The sequence below is a fragment of the Colias croceus genome, chromosome 4, assembly GCF_905220415.1.
Source record: "Colias croceus chromosome 4, ilColCroc2.1".
Lineage (NCBI taxonomy): Eukaryota > Metazoa > Arthropoda > Insecta > Lepidoptera > Pieridae > Colias > Colias croceus.
The window spans coordinates 7,782,235-7,802,661 of record NC_059540.1 but is presented as its reverse complement, the minus strand read 5'-3'; the positions used below and the strand labels follow the sequence as shown (position 1 = coordinate 7,802,661).

At 34.1% G+C, this 20,427-nt stretch overlaps 1 protein-coding gene and 1 long non-coding RNA gene across 2 annotated transcripts in view; one reads left to right on the top strand and one right to left on the bottom strand.

Moving 5' to 3' along the window:
* LOC123691363 (ecdysone receptor) overlaps positions 1–19,795 on the bottom strand; it is a 152,088-nt gene extending 132,293 nt beyond the window's left edge. Inside the window, exons 1-2 of the mRNA XM_045635712.1 lie at positions 19,678–19,795; positions 7,322–7,380 (exon numbers count right to left, since the gene is read on the bottom strand). The gene's annotated coding sequence lies outside the window, so the exon portion shown is untranslated. The remainder of the gene's footprint in view (positions 1–7,321; positions 7,381–19,677) is intronic.
* LOC123691365 lies at positions 10,927–12,834 on the top strand. Its single transcript, XR_006751390.1, has 2 exons — positions 10,927–11,169; positions 11,478–12,834. It is a non-coding gene; the product is annotated as an uncharacterized LOC123691365 (long non-coding RNA).
* Positions 19,796–20,427: the final 632 nt, after the last annotated feature.

Here is a 20,427-nt window from a genome sequence, read left to right as displayed (position 1 = left end):
TTAACGTCGATGCCCCTCTTGGGACTTCAGACCACTGCCTGATTCGGAGCATAGTGCCAATCTTGCGTCTAACTCGTCCCCGGTCACTCGGGAGCCGTCGCGTTTGGCACTATAGGTCAGCGGATTGGGATGGGATGCGTGAATTCTTCGCATCGTACCCCTGGAAGCAAGTTTGTTTTGCACCTGATCCTAGCGACTACGCTGACTCAGTTGCTGATGTGGTGTTACAGGGAATGGAACTGTTTGTACCAAACTCTTTAGTCCCCATCGGCGGCAAGTCCCAGCCCTGGTATGGTCGCTCTTGCAAAATGGCATCCCGCCAGAAGCAAGAGAGTTTCCATGCCTGGGCAAATGCTGTGTCTAAAAAGGATCCAAATGCTGGTGCTCTTAAAAAACAGTATAATTCTGCTTCCAGGGTCTATAAGAGGGAAATAGCCAAATCGAAGTCCGAATTTATTGGCAGCATTGGTGAGAAGCTTATACGCTACCCTTCTGGGAGCCGTGCTTTCTGGTCACTCGCCAAAGCTGTCCAAGGCAACTTCTGCAAGCCATCATTACCACCTTTGCGCCGGGGAGATGATACTTTAGCCCACTCCTCCAAAGAGAAAGCCGATCTTCTGGGTGCTCTCTTTGCATCTAATTCAACCATGGATGACGGAGAGAAAGTACCGCCTGCTATCTCGCGGTGCAAGAGTTCTATGCCTAATGTGCATTTCAGACAGAATGCTGTGCGAAAGGCTCTTCTCTGTCTCGAAACACACAAAGCGAGTGGGCCTGATGGTATCCCCGCCATTGTTCTCAAAACATGTGCTCCGGAACTGGCACCGGTTTTCACAGAGCTGTTTCGGTACTCCTATAACATTGGCGCAGTCCCTGCTTCGTGGAAGACTGCCTCAGTACACCCGATCCCTAAAAAAGGCGATCGTTCTGATCCATGCAACTACAGACCTATCGCGATTACCTCTTTACTCTCAAAAGTGATGGAAAGCATCATTAACGGCCAACTTCTGGGTTATTTGGAAGAAAACCAGTTGATTAGTGACCGACAGTATGGCTTTCGCCATGGACGGTCAGCTGGTGATCTCCTAGTTTACTTAACCCATCGTTGGGCTACGGCAATCGAGAGTAAAGGGGAGGCCTTAACGGTTAGTCTGGACGTTGCAAAAGCCTTCGATCGGGTGTGGCATCGGGCTCTTCTCTCGAAACTTCCAGCCTATGGACTCCCAGAGAAATTATGTAAGTGGATTGCCAGCTTTATTACATCTCGTAGTATCCGGGTCTTGGTTGACGGTTCGAGCTCTGCACTACTGCCTGTCAACGCTGGCGTCCCTCAAGGCTGCGTCCTTTCACCCACACTGTTCTTACTGCATATCAATGACATGTTACAAATCAGTAACATTTATTGCTATGCAGATGACAGTACTGGAGATGCTATATATTCCGGCCGCCCAAATATTTCTCGAGAACACGTCAATGCAAACCGAAACATACTTGTGTCCAATATTGAGGCTCTCCTTGGTGAAGTCGCTGAGTGGGGTCGACAAAATCTTGTCCAATTTAACCCTGGCAAGACGCAAGTATGTTCATTCACAGCCAAGAAAACCCCATTTCTCACAGCTCCCTTATTTGAGAACACTCCCCTAACAATAAAGCCTAGTATCGGAATTCTCGGTGTCGATATATCTGACGACGTTCAGTTCCGCTATCATTTGGAAGGCAAAGCTACTATAGCTTCTAAAAAAATGGGCATCCTTAATAGAGCGAAGCAGTATTTCAGGCCAGGCCATCTCTTGTTACTTTATAAAGCGCAAATACGGCCTCATATGGAATACTGCTCCCACCTCTGGGCCGGTGCCCCTCAATATCAACTCCTTCCACTCGATAGCGTGCAACGAAGAGCCGTCAGAGTTATCGGCAACCGGACACTTACTGATCGGCTGGATTCACTAGCTTTACGACGAGACGTCGCATCTTTATGCGTATTCTATCGTCTGTACAATGGAGAGTGTTCTGACGAGTTGTTTGAACTGATACCTGCCGCAGACTTCCATCATCGTTCTGCCCGACACAAGGCAAAGTTTCATGCTCACCACTTAGATCTTTGGCGTACGAGCACAGTGCGTTTTTCTCGTAACTTTTTACCACGAACTACCAAATTATGGAATAGCCTCCCCGCAGCGACATTTCCTAATGTCTACAACTTGAGTGTCTTCAAGAAGAGAGTGTACCTCCATCTCAAAAAGTCGGCAACGCACCTGCAGAATCCCCTGTAGATCAATATGGGCGGTGGACTCGCTTACGATCAGGCGCTCCACAAGCCCGTTTGCCCACTCTAATATTAAAAAAAAAAAAAAGTAAGATACCAAAAAAATGTAAAAAGTAAATCTTATAGGTACTTCTTTAATATCTCTCAGAGACCACAGTCTTACACGGGCTGATTGCAAATATTTTGCCAGATAAGAAAAACCCGTTGGGCTGGACCAATTCGGTATAAATATGTCGACAAAACCAAGCAATGTATCAATTAGGAGGTTTAAAATTTTAAATCACATCGCCTTTCGGAAAAACCATTCGGTGTGACACTTTTATTGTTGTGTTTTTTCACGATAAAATGTTGTTTGGCAGGAACCAAATAAGAACTTACTTCATTACTCGCTGAATTTTTGTGTTTATTTAAAGAAGGTTAATTTGATTCTAAAATATATTAAACGTAAGTAGGTATGTACTTTAACTTCTTCTGTTACGATTTAATGAATGTCTACTTGCGTATGAAATACTTATAATAAAATGTAAGAAACATTGTGTTGACTATAAAACGCTAACAATAAACACCAATTTCCGACAGTAAATTGAAATTTGATTTAAATTCAGGCGTAAGTCAACAGCAATTCTGTCGAATTGCGTCGACCATCAATGCCTTATTTCGGGAGGTCATTGTGCGCGCGAGATGACGTCACCGGTGACCTTGACGCGCGAGCACCTCCCGCCCCGCGCCCGTCGCCGCGCCGCGCTGCACGCGTGAAAAATGTCGCTGTCAAATGCGGCAAGTGTCACTTGCCATTACTTACGGTGACCAAATTTTCCTAATTATTATACCAATATATTTTATCTTTACCACATACTTAAGAACAACTCTGTGCCTCCAGTGAATAAGGGAGTAAGACGAGTTATTCCCTTTGGTTTTTATTGCACCATTGGATTCAGCTCGTCAAAATACACAACATATCAAAAGGTCATATCTCTAGCTGCATCCTAACCCATTTTTTCGAATGACCCAAACGGTACAAGTAGGGTGTGATTAACGGTATAAGTTACCTTATCCATCATTTTAGGCAATCGCAAAGGAACTATTCGTCTCGAGTCAAAATAACCCACGAACACAAGGACGTATGTGTAGTTATACTTTTTGAATAAAGACATAATTCATTTTGTTCCATCCGTGCTAACACTATTTTAGTATATAAACGCATTTGTGTCATTTTTCTAACATGAGCATAAAGGAACAACTCTTAGTGTCATTGGTTCAAGTGACGACATGAGACAGTTTCGCATTAATGCCGTGTTGTAATTGGTCTATTTGAATACTGCACGGAAACAACAGACACTATTTCTTTTTGCTTAATAATATTTTTCAATCGTTTTTTCAATAAATCTGGAACAATAAATCTTTATATTTAAAAAAAAAGGTATTTATCAATCAACTTGGAATACTAATAATATTTCTATGGAAATTAACTATTTTTTGCAATAGATAAAAATACAGTTTTAATTAACACATTAAGTGCATTTAATGATATTATACTCTTTGTTTATATAAATACAGAACGATAATTGAATTATCTAAAAAAGCCAACAAAAATGTTAAACTTATATTTTCTTCTTTTAATTGGGTAAGTTTTCTAAAAAATAACTAGTTTTTAATCTTTTTTTTTAATTTAATCTAACCAATAATACTATAATTATAGACGCATAGAAAAAAAAATTATAACCAGTCTTGTAGAGTCTCTTCAAGTCGTATTTGCATCCAAGGCACCTTCAAATCTGTGCTTAATTTTTTCATAAAATCTCTGCGGCTCATTGATTTTTCTTTATTTATCTATATTATTTTGATATTATAAGATATAGAAATTGTTAAAATTTCTGCATATCATGCCGTAAAATATCGCCACAGACCACCTATAACTTTCCCTGTAAGGTAACTGAACATACAGGAATATGGTTTTCGAGCTTCTCTTAACTCTTTATAGTGCTTGTATCCTCAATGTATAACACATATTCGTTTATAACCACCAGACAACATCTCAGCCACCCAATCCTCTTTCTTGGAGTCCAAATCCAGCGGAGGACAACAGTCATTTACTAAAATTGAAGGTTTTTCGTCCTAGTGTTAAAGTTTTCTGGATCCTATTTTATACTCAATATATAGTATATAATACTATATCATGTAAAACGTGACTTGGAAAAAAAAATATTCACATAAATCACAAAATAATTTTTTTTAAACAATCGTAAAAGAAAGGCCTGGAAGAAATCGCTTTTAAGCGATAAGGTCACCTTTTGTACTTCGCATCCATACAAATATATATTAATACTGTACATTGTAATATTAAATGGTGTGGTACAATAAATGATTAAATAAATAAATAAATAAAAGTTACGAAGAGCCCAATTATACGTCAAAATGACGTACAACATCCTCTTTACTACAAAATGGCGGAATTTACCGGGAAGAGCCAACTATGTACTGCTAGGTCTCGACGGCTAATGAGTTGTTTCTGGATTTCGAAGTGATTCGATGGTAAATATAGAAAAGACAAAGATATTTCGCCGCGGTGTACATCAAATTTACGTAGATTGGACTTCTAGGGTTAAATGCATAAACACCTAAATGTTGTTTTGTTTTTATTATATCTAATAACGTTAAAAAATCCGTTGATTTCACTCGTTTTTCAAGCTACATGCATGGTTGTTCCACTAAAAGGCTTCAATTGAGTCATAAAGTACACAAATTTCAAGAATGATAAGTCGCATTATTTCTATAAAACCAAAACTGGCAATAATTTAAGTCGCGTTATGCGACTATGAACATAGTGCATAAGGGCATAAGTCGTTATATTGCAAAGAGCAAAAAAAACCTTATGTGAATACATTGAGTTATTCCATGAAGTACTCGTTCATAAGGCCACAACTACAAAAAAACACGAAAAAAGTATATTTATGGGGTTGTTACAATATGTGTTCATATGTAAAACTAAAGTCTAACATCATATCTTACCCATACAAGCTTAAAAATTTGAAGTTATAAAGATTTAGTGTTGATATATAGTTTTTTGTCTCTCCTGAAAAGTGTTGTTTTTGAGTTATTCCCTTATTCACTGGAGGCACAGAACTATTGCCTGCTCTTCCTCGTTAATTTATCATAAAATCGGGCGACCTTCCTATTATTCTGAAGGCAACTTTACATTGTGATAGTTAAGCCGAGGTTGGCTAAGCGTTATTGTATTTTTGAATGAGTCTCATTATCGTAGAGTAGAGACAAAAAATTCAAAGCGAAGTTGATGCGCACGAAAAGTTAATAATTTTTAAATGAGTTATCTTCGTCGAAGCGGATAAAACGTATCCTCAATTACTCATTAATCAATAAAAAGCGAAGTTTCGCAAGTTATTAGCTAGCAATTAGGCAAGTAAAGTGCGGGTGAATCGACCGTCTGACATTCGGCGCCCTTGCGTCGCCCTCGTCTGCTTAAAGGCCGAACTTACACTTTACAGAGACGCATCTGCGAAATTTTACGTCTCTACAGATTACAGACGCTATAAACTTTGAATAATGCATCAAGTGTTAGACGCTGAGATTGAATAAAATAACAGGTGAAAGTAAAATCTGAAAACTATTTTTTTATATACATACGTCGTACTGTGCACAGAACATTTTTTATTAACTAAAAGAAAGATACCTAATATTTTTGGAAATGTGTAAAAAACTAGAAATTACCTGAGAGATTTCTTTAAAAAAGCTGTTTCAAAAATAGATCTATACTTTCTAATTGCTACGTGACCGTAGGCATTCATTTTTCAGCCTGATTCATCCAGGGCGAGTCGAGGCTCACCTAGTTACTTATACTCACTTGTGAGTTGTGACATCAACAAATTAAATGACATGAGATACCATGCCACCATACCATTTTAATTTCAATGAAAAATGAAAAGAGATATTCAAGATTTTAACATACGAGTAGCTCTTGTTATGAGCAACCATTAGCGGCAACATCATAACATTCGTAACCAGCGATCAGGGAATGTGATTCATTATTTCATTAGAGGGACCGCCACTCTTGTGTGTCATTGACTTTGCGAAAACGAAAGTAATCAACGATATTACGGTCAATTATAACAATAAATTATCATTTAGGGTCATTTGCGTTTTATTGCAAATTAAAAAATGCTTAATTGGTATCGTGCCAATATTATTTTATCGCCTACAAGGTGAGATGGACAAACATTAACAATAATTTATCTTATTGATTTTTTGACACATAGAAAAGCTACGCACATTAAAATTTAATTAGTGTTTTGTAAATAAAACATTAATTCGATTTTAGGGAGGACAAAAAGTGTCCATCTACTACAGTTTTAAAAAGATAAATTGTTGTTTCAGAGTATTCGCTTCAAAAAATAATATATTATGTGCAATAATGAAAATACAATTTGAAAAGACACGTTTATTTACTTAAATAAAGGTTAAATATTTCGCCAACAGAAAAGCCATTCACGAAAAAAATATTGCGTGTTATATGGACCGGAAATTGAGGTTTAATTGCACAAAACACGATTTGCAAACATTAGCGTTAATTTATGAGCTATTGAAGAGAAAATTAGTCTTTGCTTTTAATCCCAAGCATTTTAAACAGAACTAAAAGTCACATTACTTCTAATATATTTATTATATTCTATTAGTTATCCCATAATATTCACCTATTATTAATTGTGATAAAAAAAGAATAATAAAAAAAGTAAAATTGCAGCATGTTACATAGAACTAACTATAATTATTATCTGTGCTGGAACTTGTTACTTTGAAATTCAAGATCAAAGATATACTTAGAAAGGAAAGATATATTAAATCCTGAATGAAAATATAAATTTTCATGCTTTTATTTACTGAATACTTTTTACAGAACGAAGAAATTTTTAAGGCTTTACGTTGATGTTTTTTACTGCAACACTGGTTATGTTTTAAAAATATAACTTCTTAAAATCACACATACATAGGACTAATTACTATAGAAAAGAGAAATTATACTAATTATATTTGGAACCTTACCGCTAATCAAAGCGTATCCTTGTGGAGTCGAGGTAGATATCGTCAGAATAACACTGTATCTGAAAAAGAAAAAGAAGTATTAAATAATTTTTTATTAATAAAAATAGATCAAATTCTAATCGTAGGTATATTGTACTGATATTAAAATTGCGATGGTGTGTTCAATGATGTGCTAAAAATGTTTAAAAGACTTCTATGAAATTGGACGCAAGAGTCATAAATCATATCCTGTATGAACTCGTAAGACATAATATTATAATATATACATATAATATTGAATAGTAATTTGCTGACGATATCTATATCTAACTCAAATACTTAATAATTTTTCTTTGAAATACATACAAATACCTACATCTATTAATTTATTTAATAATTTTAAATATAACAATATGTATATAAAGCACTAGCTGCTCCGCGCGGTTTCACCCGCTTTGCTCCGCTCCTGTTGGTCTTAGCGTTATGATATATAGCCCATAGCCTTCATCGATAAATGAGCTATCTAACACAGAAATAATTTTTCAAATCGGACCAGTAGTTCCCGAGCATAGCGCGTTCAAACAAACAAACTCTTCAGTTTTATAATATTGATATATCAAACACGTGTAATGGGCATAATATTGACCCTTCGTAAGCCTGTTTGGGACAATGGCATTATCTTTATTATGTAAATTACATTCGTGCCTCTAAATCTCAATTAGGCATTAAGAAACTTCAACAATTCAGCCGAATTAATTTGATGAATTTATGTACGAAAACAAGATATTACGAAGAAGCTGTGTATAACTTAGTGAAATTATTTTCTAAATGTTATTTGTTTCATGTTATCCAGAGTTGTGAAATTCATATCTGAAATCGTAAATAATATTATTATTCATCTATATCGTATTCTCTTCTCAAATATCTCTATATTTTTACTCACGGGTCAGCCCTGAAGTCGAGAAATATAATCCAAATCTAAAATATTACCTAAATATTATAATTGGAAACATCAAAACAAATAATGAAGATAGATATTTTATTCTTTAACACGATATCCAAAATAACACAAAAACATTTTTTCGTTCGTTAGCACTCTAGCTAGCTACTAGTCATTATTCTGTGCTTTTAATAAAATTGTACAATGTAATTATATTAATTGTTTTGACTAAAATAGTAATACCACAGACTAATAATAATATACTACGTAGTAATACTATACTTTGTGTTTTGCTATTATTATTTAGTGAACAATATCGAACAACTCTTAAACATAAAAAGCTATTTATTTATTAACACTTTATTGACATTGTGCTGGCATACAAATAAATTATTAAAATTAAAACTTGAAACTAGTCCAGCAACCAGCACAGAAGGCGGCCTTATCACTTAAGAGTGATCTCTTCCAGGCAACCTTCTGTGTGGAGTAATAATATTATGAAAAAGGAGGTAGGAAGTACAAATATATATTTGTTGGTTATTTGCAAAAATCTTAAACACACTGATGAAAACATGTGTCCTTGTTCATTTTCGTAGCCGGATTACAAACTAATTACAAACGAATATTTTACAATTCATAACACATTAGTTAATGGGAAAACTTTAAGTTAAGGCTATATATTTTGTCAAAGTTAAGTCTACAGTAAAGGTAAACCTTCAAAAAAGGTTAGTACATCTATGTTAAATTTTATGCCCATGTTCTTTTTGTAGTATTTGTCGCACAGGTATTTTTCGTAAAATCGGATTTTAGCATTTGTAAACTAAATGATATAATTAATAGAGCATAATATGTTTATGAACGTAGTTATACAATAATAAAACAAATTCGTAGTGAGCTATGTCTTAAAATAAGATGCAGATCTTTGAAGATGCACGGTTTACATTTTACACAAATTCGCTGAAACCGAAACATGTGTTTGCTACACCTAAACAATAATATTCATTTGAACCTATTCTAAATACTAATATTATAAAGCTGAAGAGTTTGTTTGTTCGATTGAACGTGTTACTCTCAGGAACTACTGGTCCGATTTGAAAAATTCCTTCGGTGTTAGATATCCCATTTATTGAGGATATGGCTGTAAGCTATATATCATCACGCTAAGTTCAACAGGAACGGAGCAATGCGGGTGAAACCGCGCGGCACAGCTAGTGCTTTATATGCATGTTTTCTTTATAATTATTCAACAAATTGGTAGGTAGGTCTATTGGTAAAATATGATTCATTTTCAAAGGAAAATTATTAAGCATTTGAGTTAGTTAAAGCGACAGAAAATTACTATCCAATATTCATGGAAGGAATCCAAAAAAATAATTTCTTGTGAAGTGTATCGATTTTATTGCAATTTTCAACCGACAGGAAATTCAATAGTTACGCTGACGTTAAGGAAGTCCAGTTTCATATTAAAACTCACAATTCGTAATTATGTGAACATATTATTTTATGTTTTCGGAGTATATTTACGACGATCGTTAAGATGTTATAAATCATTGTCACACCAGAAACACGGCTTAAATAATTAAATGCCAAAAATTTCACTTTCAATTTTGAAACCGTAATTCATATCAATATTTATGATGAAAGAAGAAATGTATTTTTTGCATAATTAATAGTAACGTAAAGCTAATTTTTCATCTGCTTTGAGATGGAATAATTAAAAGAGTGATCTTTTTACATGCACTAACTACAATGTTAAATAAAATAAACACAGCTTAAACACAGAAATAATCGAAGTTTCGCGAAGTCGATGCCCACGGAAGTCAATGTCGCGTGTCAACAATCCATCTCCAGCCTTGAAGCAAGTCCAATCAAAACTATTTAGCGTACCCCGCAAGGGAAATCACGGAATTCGCTTATCTCGTTTTATTAGATCATCCCCGAAGCGAGGACAGCTCCGCACACTCGTCTCTAGGGTAAATACACTGCTATTTTATAAGTGAAAAAACACTTGAGGAATGGGAATCAGATTTTATTTTGTAAAACTAAATTATAGAGATTAGGCATACAAATATATTACAAATGTATATATTAAATATGTTACGAGTGTACTAGCATTAATACATTTAATGAAAAGCACAGTTGTCTCTAAAAAGAAATGTATAACAAATATTAGATAATAAAACGACTAGAGACTTTATCCATTAGACATCTGAAAACTTTTAGTCAATGTCGCATCTAAAATAGCGCATTATATTGATAACAATACGTACAACTTGCTGTTAAAATAATTGCATGAAAACCTTGAGCAGGATTCCTTTAGATACATTACCTTAGTTTATTTACTACAAATAGAGTTTAGCTAGCTACCTTGGAAGCTCAAACAGCTCTGAAAACAATATAAAGCTTCACCTGCTACTTATTTCTTGTTAGACAAATGGTTGTTTGTGATCCTTAGTATCTATTTAGTTCGGTCAGATACAAAGAGAAATACTGCTTGGATTTTAAAGACTTAGCCTCTAGCAAGTGTAGTATTTATCGTGGTATTATTATTGAATAAAGAGCCGTATTATAGTAAATTTTGTGAGAATTAAACCATAAAGTAGCATTAACTCCCTGGCAATAGGTTTGTTTTATACTGAAATATGTGACCCAATTCTATTGAAACAGAATTAATTATGCATTTGATATATCGCACACTTAAAACATAAGTGGCACTATACAAAAAAATTCATTTTTGAGTTAAGTATGCAGTCAAAAGGCATAAAACGAAACGCTCCTAACGCAAAGATCCCGGTAGCTCTAATGCGTCAAATTTTTGCTAGATGTCGCTAGTGTCACTTATGAATTTGTCACAATTTGTCCGGTCGGTAATTGATAAACCGGCACTATGCCATTTCGCGTCAAGTCTCCGGTGGGAATCCTTGTCGAGGTGAGTCCAAAACTGGCACTTTGTGTAAAGTGCCACTTATTTAATTAATTTGCTTTCGAATATTTATAGTGACTAAATGCATAAGTGGCAGTTTGAATATAATGCCAGTTATTTAATAAGTTTAGTGTGGATTTTGTTTTTATACGAATTCAATAACGGGCATTTTCTTTAAAGAGCCATTTAATCAATAAATATGCTTTTAAATTTTCGCTGTGCGCAATTACATTAGTGTCAGTTATATTATGCTAACTTTAATTAGGATTTTGTTTTTATACGAATTTAATAATAAAAAAGGCATTTTGTTTAAGGCTTTTTGTATTATACTATCATGGATCCGAAAAGAAGTAGATGTAGAAGTATAATAGAATTATCAACTCAGAACAATCAAAGAAAAAAAGAAAATGATGACGATGATGGATCTCAAATTACTAAGCATGCTTCTAAAAGAAATTCCGATATTGTTGAACCGCTTTCAACAATGAGTGCGTCCGATTTGAACATCATGAGAAGTTCATCCTTTAAGCTCTTATCACAACCAAACTAACACTGACGATGGTGACTTTTTTCTCGCCTCAGACGATGACAGAACATACTTTCCAATTTCCATCAAAGAAAAAATGCAGGAGATCAAACTCAAACTCGTCGTCATCGTCTTCGTCGTCCAGTTCGTCCTCATCTTCGTCCTCAAGCACATCATCCAGTTCAGCTTCAGCTTTGTCTATACAAAGGCCATAACCTGACCCAACTAATTACTCAAAGTACTATAGACACACGTAATAATTTCGACCCTTCTAATCCAGATGACGAAACAGAGAACCCAAAATGTAAAGTAAAAGGAATGACCAAATGCCAACCTCTTTAAAAATTGATGACATTTCCTTCACTCAGATTGTTGAAGTTTCTAATAATCATCAAAGAAGTGATCATCTTCCTGCTGATTCGAATCTTAAAAGTGGTCTTGCTCCGAATGATGGTTATCTTGTCGCCTTTTCCAGCCCTGCTGATAACGTCGAAATCATACATTTTAATACAAATGACACAGGAACGATGAACGATAGGTACTGCAAAAGAAGCTCCAGCTCAGTAAGTTGATGCAATTACAAGAAAACGAAAAATAATAAGATCGTTACATACTACAAATATTGTGAAGATACTAAGAAATACAGGCAAAAAATATGTTTCAAACTCAAAACGTTTTTCCAGCTAAAATGATTAAGCAACCTTGTGGAAGTACATGTCGTCTGAAAATCGCAGATAGAATTTTTGAAGAGTCACGAAAACTTATTTTTAACTTAACAGAGATAAAGCCCAGATATAAATATAAAAAGATTAACTCCAATAGAAAACCGAAGAAGGTTAACGAAGTTACTGCAAGATTTTTACTGACTCATGATAATTAAACCTGCGTATCAAACGCTGATTTTTACGTAACTTTAACAGTTCCTACTTCGAAAGAATTTGACCTTATCAGATTAATTGAAATACCTCTAATAATTACTGTACTGATTAGTAAGTAGTAAGAACAAGATTTTAATGTTAATGTTATTTATGACAATACTTTTATCTAGATTCAAACAGACTTGTTAATTATGAATATTATGTGTGGTAATTTTGACCGAAAACTATGAGCATGTGCCAAATAAATATAATTCTTTATTATTTTAGCAATTCTACTGTTTTATTTCTCTCTTTGTTATTATTACAATGTAGGGAAAATAACATTTTAGAGGTCAGTAAGCAAAAAGTTTTGAATAACTAGAAAACTATAACCGACACTATACTAAACATTTTTTTTAAATGCTTCTCCATTAATAAATAATCAATAATTTTATTGTTTGCCACTGGATACTGAAACAGCGTTAGTTAAACTGTTATTTTAATCCGATCACGAATCTATATTTGTATTTTTTTAGTTCCATATCACCCATTCAATTTTTAAAAAATCTTAAAACGGCCGTACTGTAAAATTAACATTTTCGTTTAGTGCCATTTATGTTTTAAGGGTGCGATATTGTCCTTCATATTCATAAGTATTCCGGTTTAAAATCAGGTGTTCTTGAAAATTTAGTATGAAATTATGATTGCACACTAAGTGTAGGTTAATAGTATTGCTAGTTAGATTGTTTAATTAGATATTATTTATTAAATAATTGAAATGCAGTGTTTTAATAACAAATTGGTCGGTTCTAAGGTTCTAATTAGTGTAATTTAGTAAGAGTTAAGAGTAATAAAAAAATATTTTGGCCATTTGCTTTATTTTTTCAAAAACAGTGACATTTCTTATTCTAACATACCTACTAAAAAGGAAATACAGGAACATTTTTATTCCACCATAAATTATTTTAATTTTTTTCGAAAAGCCTTTTTTTAAGTTACTACCAACTCGGAAGGTCTCTTCCATCAAGTAGACGACGACACTCAATAGTTGCTCTATTTCTCAACATATATTAAAAAAACGTGTGCAAAATACACACAGAGGCATAAATTACAGAATGTACAATAAAATAATCGTTTATGTTGTCTATGTTTACATAAGATCAGGTCATTGTCCTATTCTAATGTAACAGTGCGTCATTCGAGTGCAGTTTTCAATGTATTCTTAGAAAATAAGAAATAGAAGCATGACTCATACGCCTTTCGCCAAGGACTCGGTAACTCGCGTTGCATGCGATGACCGCCACGACATTATTTTTGAAGTTACATATTTTATTATGTTCAAAAAGATAGAAATTAGGCATGCGTCAATAAGATAATAATTTGGCATCATCAACGATTGAGAGTATTTTTTTACAAAAGAAGCTTTGAATATTGACTTATTAGATTCATAGGTTCTTTTGAGGTGGATAATAATTTATTCGGATATTCTACCATACGAACTTAAATATTTTTTTATACAATATCAATGAATACTTAGTAATTTATTTGTTATAAGTGAATTTTTTAATTCAATTGCGAAGTCTAAGAATTATAAATACAGAATGCGTTTTGTACGAAGACAATTTTACCAACTTCAAAAAAAGGAGGAGGTTATAAATTCGGCCGGTATATTTTTATTATTTTAATTTGGAATTTATACTATTTTTTTTTTACAATTGTCATGAAATTTGGTATGGAGATATTTTGATACCCGAGATAGGACATAGGCTACTTTTTATCCCGGGAAAATGACACAATCCCGGAAATCCCACGGGAACGGGAACTATGCGGGTTTTTCTTTGACAGCACGCACGATGCCGCGGGTGGAAAGCTAGTATTTTTATATATAATCGAAATAAATGTGTTTCAACCAACGCGAACGGTTTCAACTGTCATTAGCATTGGTCAGTGGTCACCTCACAAATCCTAGAAAAACATTATTCAACAATATATGTATATAAAATGACGTTATTCAAAACGGTGTACGTACATCCCACTATATATTTCGGTATTGTTAAAAATAGCATATTATAATTGATAGCCATTTGCCGTCGATGACATTGCGACCGAGGGTCAGCAGTGCGGAAACGTTGCCCGTTGCGGCAAGCCGACCGTGAATGTCACAAAATTGACTAAATTGAACCAGCATCCGTCACTTTGTACGAGATACGAGGAATCCAATTAATTATAGCCTAATCACCCTTATTTGTTTGCAGCTTGCCCTTATAAAATATCCGCTGGTGACTGAACTATTTTAATTAAACATTTGGGTAAATTAGGGATGACGTGGGTAATGCGATACTTATAATGGCTTATGGTAACGTTCGGTTAATTATATTACTATTTATAGATCTGGGTTAGCTACCCTTATTTTAAGACAATGGTAAGTCCAATGAAAGGAGCTTTGTTGAGATAGGTATGTTATCTTATTAAAGATTCAAACTCAAACTCAAACCGTCAACCGTGAAAGGTAATGTAACAAACATACACCAATACAAACATTCGCATTTATAATAGTAGTACAATATATTCTTGTACAAATATCCCTCATAAAGTTAACGAGTTTCTAAGGTCATAAACTGGAAAATTATAAAGCGATAGAGCCATCAAAAGAAGCTCTGTCACGCGTGCTAACAGCGACAACCAATCATCAAAGTATCGTTAGTGGGTGTCAAGTAATTACCTGTTACATCTCGTCATTATAGACACAAATTAAAACATAAAACGCTCTCAAGTCTGTAAAGTGACACGATGTTTATTGCCAATAATTACGCACGTGTGCATTAGTTTGGTATCTTGGTATGTTAAATAATAATGTACGAGTTGTTTCATTTTCTTGAAGTTGTACTTTCTAGGGTAAGTATTACTATATGTATTAGTCTTTGACATGCATGACTCTGTATAGAAAATGTTGTCATAAACATTTTATACCTACCCTTATATATTTAGCTGATATAGAGTGATTGAAAAATGCCTTTGTAACAATAGTACTAATTAATGGTTTTGCCTCAAGTATAACTAATAAATTCCCTTTAAAAAATGCAGCGATGTAGGAGGCGGCATTGCCTGTAGCCATCTATTTGTATACGAGTTGTCCCTTTGTTCGTTACGGAACTATATATCAATTGAACATTGCTGATAAACTAGTTAACAAGTGCAGGTTGTCCGGGCTGCGTGTGACCAGGTCAGATGAAGTAGGTCATGCCCTCCGCCCCACTCCAGCTATTTATTAATATCGCCCGAAATATGGAGGCTTCATGACGCATTCTCGCTGTCCTCTTGAGCTATTGAATCAAATATCAGGTGCTACAGATGAATTTAGGTCAGGTTATGCTGGTTACAAGACGGGAGCAGTTGCTATGCAACAGTTATTTGCTTTATGTACTTACTGTAATGCTTCTAAATTATTCCAACCAATTATTTACAACTGTAGCGGATAACTAACCTTACTTAACTACCTTGTTATTTTATTACAAAACGGGTGATGTCTTGTTCTGATAAGGCTTAACACTTAAATGCTTATTTCGTTTCAATATAATTTGTCTATTACTGTAGAGCAAAACTAACACGCTTAGCTGAATAATTACAAAATCCAAACAAATTGAATCTGAACGGAAATGGGTTTGTTTATTGCAGAGAAAGATTCCCACTTTTATAGCGGCCGCAATTTTCTTTACACAACTGTGAATTTATCTGGACTATCTCTAACGGCGGCCGTAAATCAGGATCCCAGATACTTTATCCCAACTAGCAGTAGCAAGCGGTCAATATTGGTTGATATCAAACGGTATTGAACTCGACTTGAACGTTATTTTATAATGATGTGCTTCTATAATAGTATTCTATACATGTTGCGAGGAATAAAATAAGCTTGTTTTGAAATAACCGATCTATTTTTATATACTGAAATTATTTTCGTTTCAACTTATTTTCCTTTAATATTAACACAAGATTTTTATTTTTACTCCTATTAATTCTTCGCTTAGGACTACAATCTCGGTATATATCTATTATTTATGACATAATGGAGACATTATACCTAGTTCAAGCTTATAGATTATTCTATGATTTGGAAATTATTACAGTGCTTAATTCTTGGAAGTATTTGCTTCATTTGATGTTGACGTAACAGCACACTAGGGGATTTGGGAAATTGCCTTTTGACTGCCCAACATATTATCATCATCATACTCGTAATATAGACTATTGTATCCTATATATTAATCAGAATTATTATCCAGCTTTTCTTTTATTCATCCCAATAGATTGCGTGACTAAAATGTCCCAGCTAAGACCTTCATTTACAGCATAATCAGGATTCCACGGAACAATTCGTGGTATTAGATCGTGCGCTATGTGGAGTGGTATTGCGTAATGCTAGCACACACTGGCTTGCATCGCGCAGCCTTGCCAACGATATCAAGCTTCCCGGGCCGATGTCTGGGTGACCTTTGTATTCGTCGCTAGGAAACTAGGTCGTCGGCTTCTGACCTTTTTGTTTGTGTTGCAGCGGTTTAAAAAAACACGCGATCTATGCCGACCGCTGGCCGGAAACGCACGGAAACTTTAGATGCATTTGGATTTGAACGTGTTGTGTGGACGTTTGGAACAATTTTGAAGACTACAATAATTTTGATAACAGCGTATGTGATTAGTATAAACGCCCTTGCATTTGTTTAGCTTGAAGTCTTTGAAACCTTTTCTACTTTGAACTTTAAAAAAATTCAAATAGCTTCACACTTTAACTATGTATTGACATGAAATAGTTAAAAAAAAGAAATAAAAAAGAAATATTATTCATGTGATCTGCGCTCTGTTTGATCACATATTCAAAAGTTATTTAAATATTGTAAGACTATTAAACAATTCTTCAAAGAAATAGTCGCCCGGCATTGAGTAGAATTTATAGATTTTATGCATGTTTTATGACTTCGTTTGACCTCCACAATTCATACTTCTAAGTTCTAGTAACAATAGAAACGGACCTTGCATTTAATTTGGATGAAGGAGAGATCAGTGTTAAATACAAGTCATCGTTACAAATAAAAAATAAAATGGGTATTAACAGTCACGTTTTTTGCATCGAAAATGTTATAAAATGGATTGAATTACTTTGGTTTCAAATTCATATAAGGGTTGATTGAAGGACGATTTCACAAAGTAAATTGAAACGTGGCAATAATCATAAATATTAAAATAATCATGATGAATTACCATTTATATTACGTACCAGTATCTTTATTCTCGGAATGTGCGCAAGAAAACGCAATTCGATTGAACCATTATTCGATTAACGTCGATATCAATCGAGTAATGATTCATCGATTCGCCAAGTCAAGTGAATACTGCACGGTGACTGAACACATTGTAAACAATGCTACAATGTTCAAGAATCGAGACCGATGTGCGATCTTGCAAGGAATCTATCGCTTATCGAACGATCATGCGAATATAATACCTATCCTTGCGGGTTTCTTTATTATCTGCTAATCCACTGGAACGGTAAGAGCCATAAAATGGATTTGTACGTACGATTTATAATTGAATGCAATAACTTAATGCCGATATAAGATATCTGTAGGGGTATGGCTATTCAATTGTTGGTGATAAAGGGAGAAATAAAAGCAGTGACGCTTATTTAGGTCACCGCCTTTATTAATCAAGGGAATGAGACTTCTATTAATTCTATGCACTGCCAAATTTTTTTAAATTAGTTTTTTTAGATCTAACCAACTAACTAACCGGTAACTCTTGGCTATATTGTAACGCTCTACCACGTAGAATTAAAAATATTATATTTATTATGTAATTTTAATAAGGGCTTCTAAAAGTATTTGACTAATAATATTCGATGATAACTGCGTTTCCTTGTAGAATTTGATATTCTTTCTTCATAGAGTAATAAGAACGCGGAGTCTCATAATTATGTATTAAAAATATCACATAGGCATTACCGTGGAAGGATTAAAAACCATGCCAAATGTTTATTTAAGGAAGAATCTTTTAAATGTTTTAACTAATATTTAAATTAAAGTCTTTCTACATCTTTTAAATAAAGTAAATTATTCGTAGTGAGCTTGCAATTCATTCTTCGAAGAGCTTGTTCAACCTACCACGTAATTGAAACGCAGCGTGTGGTCTAGTATAAAAATTAGCATAGAGTAGCTACGTACATTAAGCACCTAATAATCTCCTTGCTCTGTAATAAGACATACACAGACTGATTCAGTTCCATAAATTTCCACCGTCCACGCTGTTAACCTGTTGTGGTGTGCCCTACACATGAGCATAATTATTTATGCAGGCTGTAGTAAGGTATGTTATCTGCAGTCGAGTATCAAACTAGTATAAGCCTAGCTTCGCAAATATGCAAATATCTTTTTTCCGTCGGCGTCGGCGAAATCTACAAAATCGTGCCTGCTCCGACTAGATAATGAACAGAGATAGTGGCTACGTGAGCCAACAGCTAATTAATCACACCTGAATCTTAACAAGCGCCGCCCCGCGGATTTCCTCTCATTAAAATTGTCTTTGTTTACCTCGCTGCATGTCGGTATGGGTAATGTGTCTAATAGCTGGACGTAAATTAAGTATCTACGTAATTTAAGGGCTTGCGATTAATCAGATTATTATCTTTATACAATATAGGGGCAGAATAAATAATTATGGTGGTTCTAACGCCGTTAAATGAATTTCATTGTTCGTACTCTCAAGTTATAGTTGATTTAGATTTTAGAATAATTGTAAGAGTACATTATTATTCTGATATGTGTTACATTTTTTAAGTTCTAAGATTCCCTAAATAAATTTCCCTTAAAATAAACTTTTTCAGAATCTAAAAAATAGTTAAAGATTTACAAAGAGCAACTAGGGTTAACAAATAGGGTTTCTTCGGCTATCTCTATAATACACTTTCCGAACAGGTGGTAAATATTAATCTTTGTAGTACCACGATTCAAAAGCACTTTTCAAAGAAGTCTAATAGAATAAATTAATGTTTTAGTTTGTTTGTGTAAGAAAATTTTTACTATTATAAAGTTTCCAAGGACTAACATTTATTAAGGATTAATTAAAAACAATTATGAGTCTTACCTTTCACTGACCGGTGTGATCTTTGCGATGTTGTCGGCATTCGTTAGGTTCTCCACTTTTACGGTTTATATTAACTTATATCACGAAATCACTTATTGCAATTGGCAGTTAAAATTACTTATTGCTTTAATTGACGAACTGCATTATTATTACTTATGAATTTTAATGACCACAAATAAACGAGCGGGTTCGAACCTGAAACAATAAAATTCATGTAAGTGGGATATAAAATTAAATAAACAGCCTTACCCATAAACTATATAGTTACGAGCTAGCTAAAGATCACTACCCAGATACCTAACTCAAGTTTTCAAGATGACGACAGCTGATAAGCGGCCATGAATAAAATTTAAATAATTATATTTTATTTTCTTGATTAATAAATTTGTTAAAATGCACTATGTACTTGGGTTTGTGTATATTTTTTGTTGTTAGTTTAAAAATTATTTTATATTATTGTTAATTAAAAGCCTTAAGTGCCTAGGTATGGAAAAAATAACTTCTTTCATGATTCCCGCTTTAGACTAATTTAGATGGCATTTCGGGAAATCTTTTAAATATTTTGAGATCAATTTTATTAATTTCTAAAAACAATATCTACTGATACAATCATCATCAGTACCTATATTTTTTATTCCCAATGTCACACTCAGAGGTTTTATGCATCATTAAGGCAAAATTCTACACGATCATCATTCTCAGGTTGATGTGACATGTCGTTAATCTTTTCGGTTCTAGGTTTTTTGTATT